The sequence below is a fragment of the Sinocyclocheilus anshuiensis genome, unplaced genomic scaffold (assembly GCF_001515605.1).
Source record: "Sinocyclocheilus anshuiensis isolate Anshui unplaced genomic scaffold, SAMN03320099.WGS_v1.1 scaffold453, whole genome shotgun sequence".
NCBI lineage: Eukaryota > Metazoa > Chordata > Actinopteri > Cypriniformes > Cyprinidae > Sinocyclocheilus > Sinocyclocheilus anshuiensis.
The window spans coordinates 1,584,091-1,595,673 of NW_015537979.1; the positions used below are offsets into that span (position 1 = coordinate 1,584,091).

Consider the following 11,583-nt stretch of genomic DNA (forward strand, 5'->3'; position numbering starts at 1 on the left):
TATATAATCGTTATATTTATCTTTATCATTATTATTAGTGTAAACAGGCCTTAACATTACAAATACAGCAAACAAACTTTGCTTCAGCAGTTTTAAAATAATAGAGTCTCTTGTTCTAAATATAAAATCTCTTCTTATTCCTCAGAATGGTGTGGTTCATCGTGACCTCAAACTGGAGAATATACTTCTGGACAAAGACTTAAATGTGAAGGTAGAAAATTCAAACTGACAGAGAATTGCATTTTCAATTTTCAGTTTTCATCCATGGTATCACTGCAGAGACTGATGGTTTTGAATCCTTTGAAGCAATTCAAATTTACTGCACATAATATTTAAATCATAAGTACAGTGGAGAAGATAACAGATAATTAGATAAGTCTAACGTAGGATCAGCCTTAATCAGCTTCATTATCGTTTTGGAATCTGTCAAACATTGATCGCTTATTATTTCTCTTTTTTTGGAACATTTTTTGAGGTATGATATATATTAATAAATATTACTTGACTTCTCATTTTGAAAACCAGAACGTCCCAATGAAGGTTTAAGGATGTGCAGATCTGGTGACCATGGAGGGCATCAGACTTCATCCTGGTGTTTATGAAATCACTCTTCACTTTGTTTAGCACTGTGTATAGTGGCATCATCATTCTGGAATATGGGAACATTATAAGGGAACAATGTTGCATTATTTTGCACAATAGAACAGCCTCATTCCTGGGTCATTCCAGAACCATATAGAGCAATCATTGGATCAGATGACTAGCAAAATAACTGCGTATACCTCTCACCATGCTTCATAGCTGGTAACAGACAGGGCTGAAGGCATCCTTTGTTTCCATATGGTAACCAGATGTAGGAAATATGGATTTTATTCATTATTCAGGGCTCTAGGTTTGACATTTCTCACACCAGATTATGTATCTCTGAGCATGGCCCTTAAATACATGCAGAATCTGAACGAGAGTTTTATTTCATGTATGTACCATTTGTATTCGACTACAAATCTATTTGCAAGCAATTCAGCATAAACCCTCATATCTAAAGTTTTTAAGATCATGAGAGGAATAAATTCAGTCAAGTGTGTCCAGATGTTTGATGGGTAGTGTAATATGATTCATCTCTGCTGCTGCATTTCTAATTATAATTCTACTTCCAAATTAACCTCCTTTCATATGGTGTTCTGCTATTTTTGTCCACCCTCTATGAATCAGAAATAGATTCCATTAAATAAACAGAAGTAGGTCACCCATTTTAATACAGAACTGCTTTATCCATAAATGCTCTGTTTGTTGTAGTTGGCTGACTTTGGCTTGTCCAACCGTTACATGAGAGGCCAGTGTCTGGACACTTTCTGCGGGAGCCCACTGTATGCATCTCCAGAGATTATCAATGGACTTCCATACCACGGCCCTGAGGTGTGATTTCCACTCTTACCAGTTACTCTGATTGCTCATCCTTGGGAAAAAGAAGTACACTTTAGCATGCTTTTAAAAAGAGTGCTTATTATGCAAATAATGTTATATACTTATAAGTGTGAACTGAATGTAATGTTTTGAAACTTGATTAGTACACTACAAGTGCACATACAGTACAATTAGGCCCACTTCTTTTTCACAAGGCCATTTAATCATTTAAATCCCAATGTTTTTACCATAGACTGTATAAAAACATGGACGTAGTGTCCGTGACGTCACCCTACAATATACGTAAACAGAAAACAGTTATTTTAAATTTGAATAACATTTCACAATATTACTGTTTTTACTGTATTTTTGACGAATGCAGCCTCGGTCAGCAGAAGAGACTTTGAACGCTAGTGTATGTGCATCTTACATTTCAAGCAGCACAAAGATGCATCATTTGATCTGTAACACGAATCAAGGAGTCACAGCAGTCGAACATGCTGCTGAATAACTCATAACCATAATCATCTGGAAATACCCAAGACATTAGAGCTGCTAAGATAATGTGTACTGTGAAATTGCTAATAACCCAGGTCAATTCGTTTATTTGCCTCAAAGGAAATTAAAGCAGCTATGAATCCGCTAATCCCAGTCCAAAAGAATAGAGGCTTTGTACGGAGCTACAGTCGTGCCCTTCTCAGTTTATACTGGCATAGAAAATGGGCAAGAGTTTGAGGGCACATTCTTACAAACTTTTGCTCTCTGGCTCTCATTTGCTTTCTCACGTGAAGAGAAAATACGCTTTTTAGACTTAACGCACGACACAGTAGAATTAGTATTAAAATCTCAGTTAAGCAGCGCTGTTTGGTCTTGTGTGGCCTATTAAGCGGATCATTTTATTCTTTATTCCCTTCATTGTTTGAATGAATGAATGAGAGGATATGTGCAGTGTTTCCAAAACACTTACCTCATTTCAATTCATTTTTTGAGGAGGATTGGGGTGGAAAAAAACAGAATCCCAAATGAAAATGCACACATATTTAGAAAACATTTAATCTCTCCAAAGTTAAATTACAAACATAATCTACATCTTTACACACCGTTGACAGCGAGAAAGTCCGTTCAAGAGTTGTCAGAGAAGACTTGACCCATGACAGCAAGTTGTGGGGCAGGAGAGCACCCGAGCTTTCCTCCTCTCTCCCGGCTTCAGTGCAATGCTCTCTCGTGAGCCGCCGGCGCCTGGCGTCTCCTCTGATTGGTCTGTCGCAGGCCTGAGTGGTTCTGAGAGGCTGATGAGTATGTCCTGTAGTTCCCTGCGCTTGCTCTGGTATCGGCTGCAGCAGTGGAGCACGGCGGGGTCGAGCGGATGAGCCTCTGTGTTAAACACATAGCCGCCCGTGCTGAATATGCAGTCGCCCTGCAGGCCGCCGAGCACGAACTCTGTGCCCGAGTTATGAAGGAAGTTTTCAGGATCGAAAAGGAGGTAGAGGTATTTAATGGTCTCGGCTAAGAAGAAGGACTCCATGCGGTTGTCCAACTTGTGGTCCCTTACATCCTTCACCTTTGGCAGAAACAACAGGATGAGTATGTTTAGAAACTGTGCTGGTTTCAGCCTCAAGTTTTCAGATGCATTTTGAAATGTAACCCTGAGACACTCACAGTAGCAAAACCACAGTTCACCCGGCTGATTTTGTCAATTGACTCGACTGCATCCCGGCCAAGTTGCATGAATGTCGGGTCGCCAGTGGCCTTATACAAATACATGGCGCTCTCGATCAACTCTGTACAACACAAACAGACACAGAGGGGTTACTTCAGTTTCATTTATTCATGTAAATGAAACCAGTTTACAGCATTTAACACTGTCTTAAGAAAATGTGAGCGTTCGGAACTTGCAGTCAACATTGCCCATTATTTGCTAAGCCATTGCTTAAATGTTCTGAGTGGTTGCTAAGGTGCTACGAGGGGTTGTTAGGGCAGTGCTACAATGTTTCTGGTGGCTGTTTGGGTTGCTGTGGTGTTTTAAAGGGTTATGTTCTAAACGGTATAAGCAATAGTAACAGTGGTGCTTGCTAAATGCTGGAATACACGGCATGACTTTTAAAATCTGAACAGATTTTTAAACAGTAAGCATCATACATTTTGTGACGTTGTAAATGGTTATAAAGGAAAAACAGGGCATCATACACTAAATCACTCATAGTCTGGCCCTAAAAATATCATTAATACTCTGACACCAATTGCACTATGCAATTTTTTTGCATCAGTCAACGCAAATCTGCAGACTGGTTCTGATTTTTGGCAACTACTGTCGACTCATCCAGACTAATTCGTGGCAAAAATCAGGGTAAAAGTTGTGTAGTGTATTCCTGCCCTTTAGCAACCCATTCAAATCAAATCAATGGATTTAATTACATTCCTTTCATGATGGCACAAAACATTCCACATTTATGAAACCTCTATATTCTCTGACAAAACAAGATCAAAACAACACATATTACTTTAGAATGTTTTCAAATGTACTTGCCTAAACTCTCACTTCTATGATGAAAAAGACGATCATATTTTCATGCTGCAATCATTTATTAAAAGTTGGCAGCAGCAAAATGTGGACTTGTTTTTTCAGCCTTCTTTTTCAAATTTCGATTATTTGGTCTTCAGTTTATTTGTTATGTCAGTTATACGTGTTGTCTGTTTACAGTGTGTTTATGCATGCATATTCATGTTCATCAACATACTTCAGCTCTTAAAAATGTGAAAAAGGCTGAATCTATTCTATCAAAGTCATATCATATATTTTATAAATGGTTATTATCTCTTTAAAAATATTAATGAAAAAATTAAATATGTATTATGTCTTCACATTTTCAAAGCTCGGTTCCCATACTAAATCTGTGCGTTTTTAGAAAAGATCAGGAATGACTTGAATGCGTTACAAGGGTCTAATCAATGTGTTTTATAGATACCTGGGCGCAGAGAGTATCCCTCTCGTTTGTCCACGGTGTAACCTCGAGGAATGCTGTAGAACTCCGGGAGTCCTCCAAACTGACGCCACACACTGTAGTAGTTATAGAAGGTCTTTGTGGCACTGGAAATATCCCCTATCAAACTCCAATATCAAATAAACACATGTGCATTACTAGCTGCCACAGGAATCTACACTCGGATGCATGTATATATATAACAGAAGACTTCAAACTAGTGAAACTGGTGCTTCCCCATTTTGTGTCTTGACACAATGGACAAGTGCATGGTGACAGCTCTGCTTCCTCACCTGCAGTCCAGGCCAGAACGCCTCCAGAGACTGAAACACAGGCATTGATACTGTTCCCTTATGCATCTGCACCCAGATACCAATCATCAAACTTAGTGTAGTTCTTTATGGACTTATCAAATTCTGCAACACACACAAAAGTTGATAATGCGTTCACGTAGGCAAGATAAAGAAAGATAAACAGCAATTAGTGGAAGTCCATTTTTACCATGAAACATTGCCAGCAGCTCCTCATCTTGCAGCATGATGGCCCCCTTTACCAGATACTCGAAGTACGAGTCCACTCCCGCCCCGATCCCTGCGTCCTGAGCCACCCACTTAGAGGTCATGACATCTATATGGTTGCCCACCTGAAAAATTGAGAAGGTTATGTGATAACATGAACACTGAATGCTGGAGCCAGATTCATAATTTCAAAACTCCATCTTTTCTAAACTTTTTTCCCCCAATATTTGACATCTAATAATTTGTTTTAAAATCCAACTGTTAACATGTTACATTCTGACTATGTATGTCATCATGTTACTAAATAATTGCTGAAATATTGTAGCTATATACTGTAGCTCACACTTAACAAACCCCTGACAAGTTATTATTATTATTATTATTAAAACTGCAATGCTAAATGCAGGATTACATTTGATATGCTTTCACACTTGAACTGCCTGCACACATTTTAAATATTGTTATATTCATATTCAGTGTTGGGGAAAGTTACTTAAGTAATGCATTGCAATATTGGGTTACTCCATTACTGTTACATTAGTTAATTCTTCTGGAAAACAATATGATACGTTACTTTTTCACATCTGGGCTGGGTTTGCTTGTTTATTTTTAATATAAAAAACAGTTCTATTTTTGGCAGATGTTAAAGCCCGTTCACACCAAAAGTGAAATGAATAAGCCTCAAGCTGAAGGAAATGTAAATTCACAAAAATAGGACACAAGAGAAGAAAGTTCAACACTCTTCAGAAAAAATGAAACACAAATGTTATGTTTGTCTCTAAAGTCATATTTACTTATTAGTATGGGTTAATTGGAGCATCAAAGGTCAGCAGCAAAGACATTGGTTGATAAAATGGGATTAAATACATAAAGGATATTTGTGTTTTTTAACATGTTTAATTATTGCAGGTTTGTGTCATATTCTGAGTTTGCATTTCACTGTTTTTATTAATTTTGAAGAATACTGAATCTGTTTTTGTACAAGTGAGATATGAGTAAATATATGTTCACATTTATGACCCTGGACCACAAAACCTTAAGTGTCTTAAGTGTCAATTTTTCAAAGCTGAAAGCTGAATAAATAAGCTTTCCATTGATGTATGGTTTGTTAGGATAGGACAATATTTGGCCGAGATACAACTATTTGAAAATCTGGAATCTGAGGGTGCAAAAAAATCTAAATATTGAGAAAATCGCCTTTAAAGTTGTCCAAATAAAGTTCTTAGCAATGCATATTACTAATCAAAAATTAAGTTTTGATATATTTACGGTAGGAAATGTACAAAATATCTTCATGGAACATGATCTTTAATTAATATCCTAATTATTTTTGGCATAAAAGAAAAATCAATAATTTTGACCCATACAATGTATTTTTGGCTATTGCTACAAATATACCCCAGCGACTTAAGACACAGCGCACACAACACCTCTGCACTCACACTGATTTTAATATTAAAATATTGTCACTGATTACATTTATTTAGAAAACAATATTTTCTAAATAATGGAAGGATATGTTATTCAGCATAATAATGATTTATGAAATCATTTATCACCACGCATTATCAGTTCTCACCCAAGTATTCACCCATATTTCACCCATTATTTTACATTAAATCACTAAATGATCTCCTAACTTTTGGATGCCTGCTCCAAACCGCATAAAAACACTCTGCTTGTATGATAAATTTGATTTTAGAAACTCTCAACTGTATATTTAAAAAAACAGAATAGGGGCAAATATCCAGACTTGGGAATTACTCAAATCAAATTCCATGCTTTTCCATACAGTGTAGGAAACCTGGGGTCATATAAAAATGTTTGCACTTGTGTGTGAACATTGTTACTCATTTCACACGCAAAGAGGGTTTACATTGTGATCCTAATGCCTCATTTAATTCCAGGGGTCAGAAAGTGGTCAAAAAAAATTGTTTTTAAAATGAGCATATTTTGGTTCATATCAATCACTAACATTATAAATAATATGATTTAAAAAAAAAGAAAAAGAAAAAATTTATTTGACCCAATTTAATCAGCTTGCAAATATGTCCAGCTATGTTACAAAGCAAAAAGCTAAGTATGAATCAGATTTGGATTTCTATAAGCATTATGGCATAGAGATTGGGATAATAATCTGTTTTCTGTGAACTCAGGGATAATTGGTTGTATACAACAGAATTTGAATCACGAGCATTTGGTCAAAGCTTTTCAGAAGAGACATTTCTGAGTGGTTTAACTACTACTGACTGGCTGCGGTCAGTAGGACTGTTGGGTACATGCAGGTCATTCAGGACAATTTACTTCCATACACTGTGCATCACAGAACAAGTAAAATGTTAAGGTACCAGTGAATAAGTTAATATTGCATTCTGTTAAAGGAATAGTTCACGCAAAAATGAAAATTTGCGGAAAAATGTGCTCACTCTCTGGACACTGAAGATGTAGATGAGTGTGTTTCTTCATCAGAACAGATTTGAAGAAATGTAGCATAATTTGATCACCAATGGATCCTCTGCAGTGAATGGGTGCTGTCAGAATGAGAGTCCAAACAGCTGATAAAAACATCACAATAATGCACAAGTAATCCACACCACTCCAGTCCATCAGTTAATGTCTTGTGAAGTGAAAAGCTGCATGTTTGTAAGAAATAAATCCATCATTAAGATGTTTTTAACTTAAAACCATTGCTTCTGGCTAATACAAAAGTCATAATATTTCTTTCTCCAGTGAAAAAGTCGTCTCATCTGAATCAGGACCGTTTATAGTCCAAAACACTTCTAAACAAATATGTGGGTGGATTTTGATGCGAGAGGACAACAGGGGATGAACTTTTTCACTGGAGGAAGTGTTATTATGGATTATAGACTCATTTTGTTAAAATAAGTTAAAATGCCTTAAAACGCAGCTTTTCACTTCACAAGACATTAACTGATGGACTGGAGTGGTGTGGATTACTTGTGGATTATTGTGATGTTTTTATCAGATGTTTGGACTCTCATTCTGACGGCACCCATTCACTGCAGAGGATCCATTAGTGAGCAAGTGATGCAATGCTACATTTCTCCAAATCTGTTCCCATGAAGAATCAAACTCATCTACATCTTGGATGGCTTGAGAGCGAGTACATTTACAGCAATTTTTTTTTTTATTATTCCTTTAATATTTCACATTGTGGAGTTAAAACCAAAGAATAATAATATTCACTACACAGGCGTCATGATTGTCCTATAAATGGCTTGATCCAGATCAAAAGGTTTTACCAGGCCAATATCTGAGCGTGTTCTCCATAAGGCCCTGAGAGCTTTGCGAGCCACGTTCTCAAACACGGGGTCTCCAGTCAGTCAGCTGAGGGTGGAGAACTCCAGGATGAAGGTGCCCACTCCAGCAGTGCAGGTGACTGGGGTCTCAGAGGGGTTTACCCCCCTCAGCAGGTTCACCGTGCCATATGGCATCCCTGTGGGGGTCTGGAAAGCTGAGAAGAGACAGGATATATGAAACTGACAGCATTATTCAATTATCATGATCAAATTACTTAAAGGGGTCATATGATGCTGCTAAAAAGAACATTATTTTGTGTATTTGGTGTAATGAAATGTGTTTATGCGTTTAAGGTTCAAAAAACACATTATTTTCCACATACTGTACATTATTGTTTCTCCTCTATGCCCCGTCTTTCTGAAACGCGTCGATTTTTACAAAGCTCATCGTTCTGAAAAGCGAGGTGTGCTCTGATTGGTCAGCTATCCAGTGCGTTGTGATTGGCCGAATACCTCAAGCGTGTGACGGAAATGTTACGCCCCTCACCATACTGTGATGCCTTGTCCCGGCACGACGAGACAAAAACATTAAAACCCATTATAAACGAGGCACTTGTTGCATCCAGTGGGGACATAATTATGGCTTATAATGACTTATACTGGTCGATGACTTATAATGACTTATACACAAAAGCCCTGGATTTGTCAAAACTCTGCCTGATTATGTGTTTTATGTCATCTGGCATCCTTTTGCTGACAAATAAACTGAGATATCTTGAAAAATAATACACATTGTTCATTCACTTACACTACCCACATTTTAACAATACAACATCGCACTAACCACGTCACTAACAAAATGTTTTGCGCTAACATTTACATGTAATCATTTTTGCAGACACTTTTATCCAAAGTGACACACAAATGAAAACTGCAACAAACGATTCATGCTAAATATGTTTCAGACAGCCTTATTATTTATGAATATATGGTCTGAACTCTGAAGCATATCTTAGCTCCCTCACCAGGCAGCAGTTTGCGAGCAGCATCCTCTGCTATACGCAGAAGGGGTCCGGAGCAGGGCCAGCCCTCCTCCACCTCCATCCCGGCACGCTTGGAAAGCAGATGAGCCGAGAGAAGCCCACCAACCACTGCAGAACATCAGCACATACACTGGTGAAACTCGATCAGTGTCAGTGACTACAGGCCAGTATTACAGGATAAGTACATTTCCCAAAAACACGTCCGGGTCATATTTCACCCCAAATTCTGTTTTGCATTGTGCATTATATTCATGACAATAATGCACATTAGCACATTTTGCAGTAATGCAAAAAAATATTATTTAATAAAAGAATATACAGATATACAAAAAAAATGTTCTTTTGATTTTTGGATTTATTTTGAAATAGGGCGTTGCCATGTTCATCCAAGAAGGCCAAACACAGTTTAAAAAATAAAACTTTACCTCGTATATTTGTCTCAAACACAGATGCATTTACATCAGTGTCGAAATCAACCATGTCCTGGAGCAGAGTGGCCACACGCTGGAACTCTGTGTGGTTTCCCAATATCTGCGATCAGAGAGGAAAAATATGCTCTGCTTCTGAACACTGCATGGCACGGAAGAATCTGGCTGAATTAAATTTCATACCAGCAATGTGTCCAGAGCATCAATGAGTGTGAGGGAGAAACTGGAGGAAACAAATAGAGAGGTCATAATGAGAGAATATGACTTCTAAATCTTACTGTATGTTTCAATAGGAGAAATAATATATTACAGACAAAACTCAATTGCTGTTGTTCAATTCACAGTAAGAAACAGGAGTGAATAAAGCCACTGAAAAATACAATTATACCAGCTTTCCCAGTGACACTGTGGGCCAAAGACATCACTGAATATAAAAGAAGTGATATGAACGTCTTACACCGGTAAAGTTTGCTCAAGAGAACCCGACTGCTGTCTATTTTAATCTTGTGGAACATATATATTTTTTTTAATGTCAAGGCTACTTTCATACAAAGAACAAAGTAAATAACAGAAGAAAATAAAATAAATAGATAAATAAATAAAACATGATTAATACAAAACAAAAAAAATCTAAAATACATTCAGGTGATATTTAAAAAAAAAATACATTGTTAAGCAAATATTTGAGTAAAAATGTTGTCTATTTACATGAAAAACTGCAGTCCAGTAAAATACGTTTAACAGTCAAAGAGGTCTGACAAGGAAGGCCTTATGGTGCTTCTTCATCTTTTCAATCAAAAATCTCAAACCTAGCAAAAATGAAATCGATCATGCCTAGATTTGAAATTACTAAAAATAAATAAACCAATATGACCTGGGACCCAGCAGAAAAGGGTACTGAAGTGTCAAAAAGATCTACTTTAGGCAAGACATTTATAATTTCGGGGTGGTCAAGTCTTTACAGATTTGCAAGATTTTGAGTCTGCGAAGAATAGGACATTTTGCTCTGACATATTTTCTAGGGCTAAGAGTAAAGCATGAGCTTCAGCTGTAAAGATGTCCTGGGATTTCCATGCCTGGAACATAATTTGTTCCCTTCATGATACACGGGTATTGAACAAGTTAAGATACCAAGACGAGGTGGTGGCGATTATTCAGGAGTAACGTTTTTGACTACCTGCTGTCCTTTTGTTAAAGGAGAGAAGAGTGCCTGGACAGTGTTTGTGCTGTAAGCTCATACCTGCCCCATGTGTCCTGTCCATCACATGCCAGCGGCCTCAACTCATCATGGGGATATGCATTTTCTAAGTAGCTGTTGTATGCATGATAAAACATGGACTTTATTCTGTGCCTGTTAAGACAAATAAAACAAACAGCAAATGTTAAACAGTATTAAACAGAACTGATTAGAAATATACTTAAAAAGCAGTATCAGGCATTATATTATAGGCTACAGGTGACTAGTGTAGTGCACACAGAACAAGCTTACATATGCTGACATATATATTTACACATGAGCATATGGCAAAGCTGAATTACTGACTGACTGACAGTAAAAACATTTGCTTGTATTTGTTAGAGCAGCAGTAGAAACTCTATACGACACCCTGAACATCGGAAATACTTATTACACATCAATAATGAACGCTGAATGTGGCATACATAAATAAATCTCACCTGTAATGGGACATTTCCTGCTCAGTAAAATCTGTGCCTTCAACATGACTGATGATTGGAGACAGGTATGTGGCGCAAAAAACGGCGGAGAAAAGGAAAGTAAGCATGAAGTAACGGGATGTGAGCAGAGGCAAACAATACAACAATTTCAATCGACATGGATATGCACAAATAATATTACAAACAGTGGCAATAGGAAGTGCATGTACTGCGCATGCGTGTGCTGCCGAGTTTAAAATAAAAGCCCTGCGACTGCGATTCAGAAAATAAAA

The 11,583-nt window shown here is 37.3% G+C and overlaps 1 pseudogene; it reads right to left on the reverse strand.

Annotated features, from left to right (window-relative positions):
- Nucleotides 1-2,075: 2,075 nt before the first annotated feature.
- On the reverse strand, nucleotides 2,076-11,583 carry LOC107673300 (ER degradation-enhancing alpha-mannosidase-like protein 2; annotated as a pseudogene).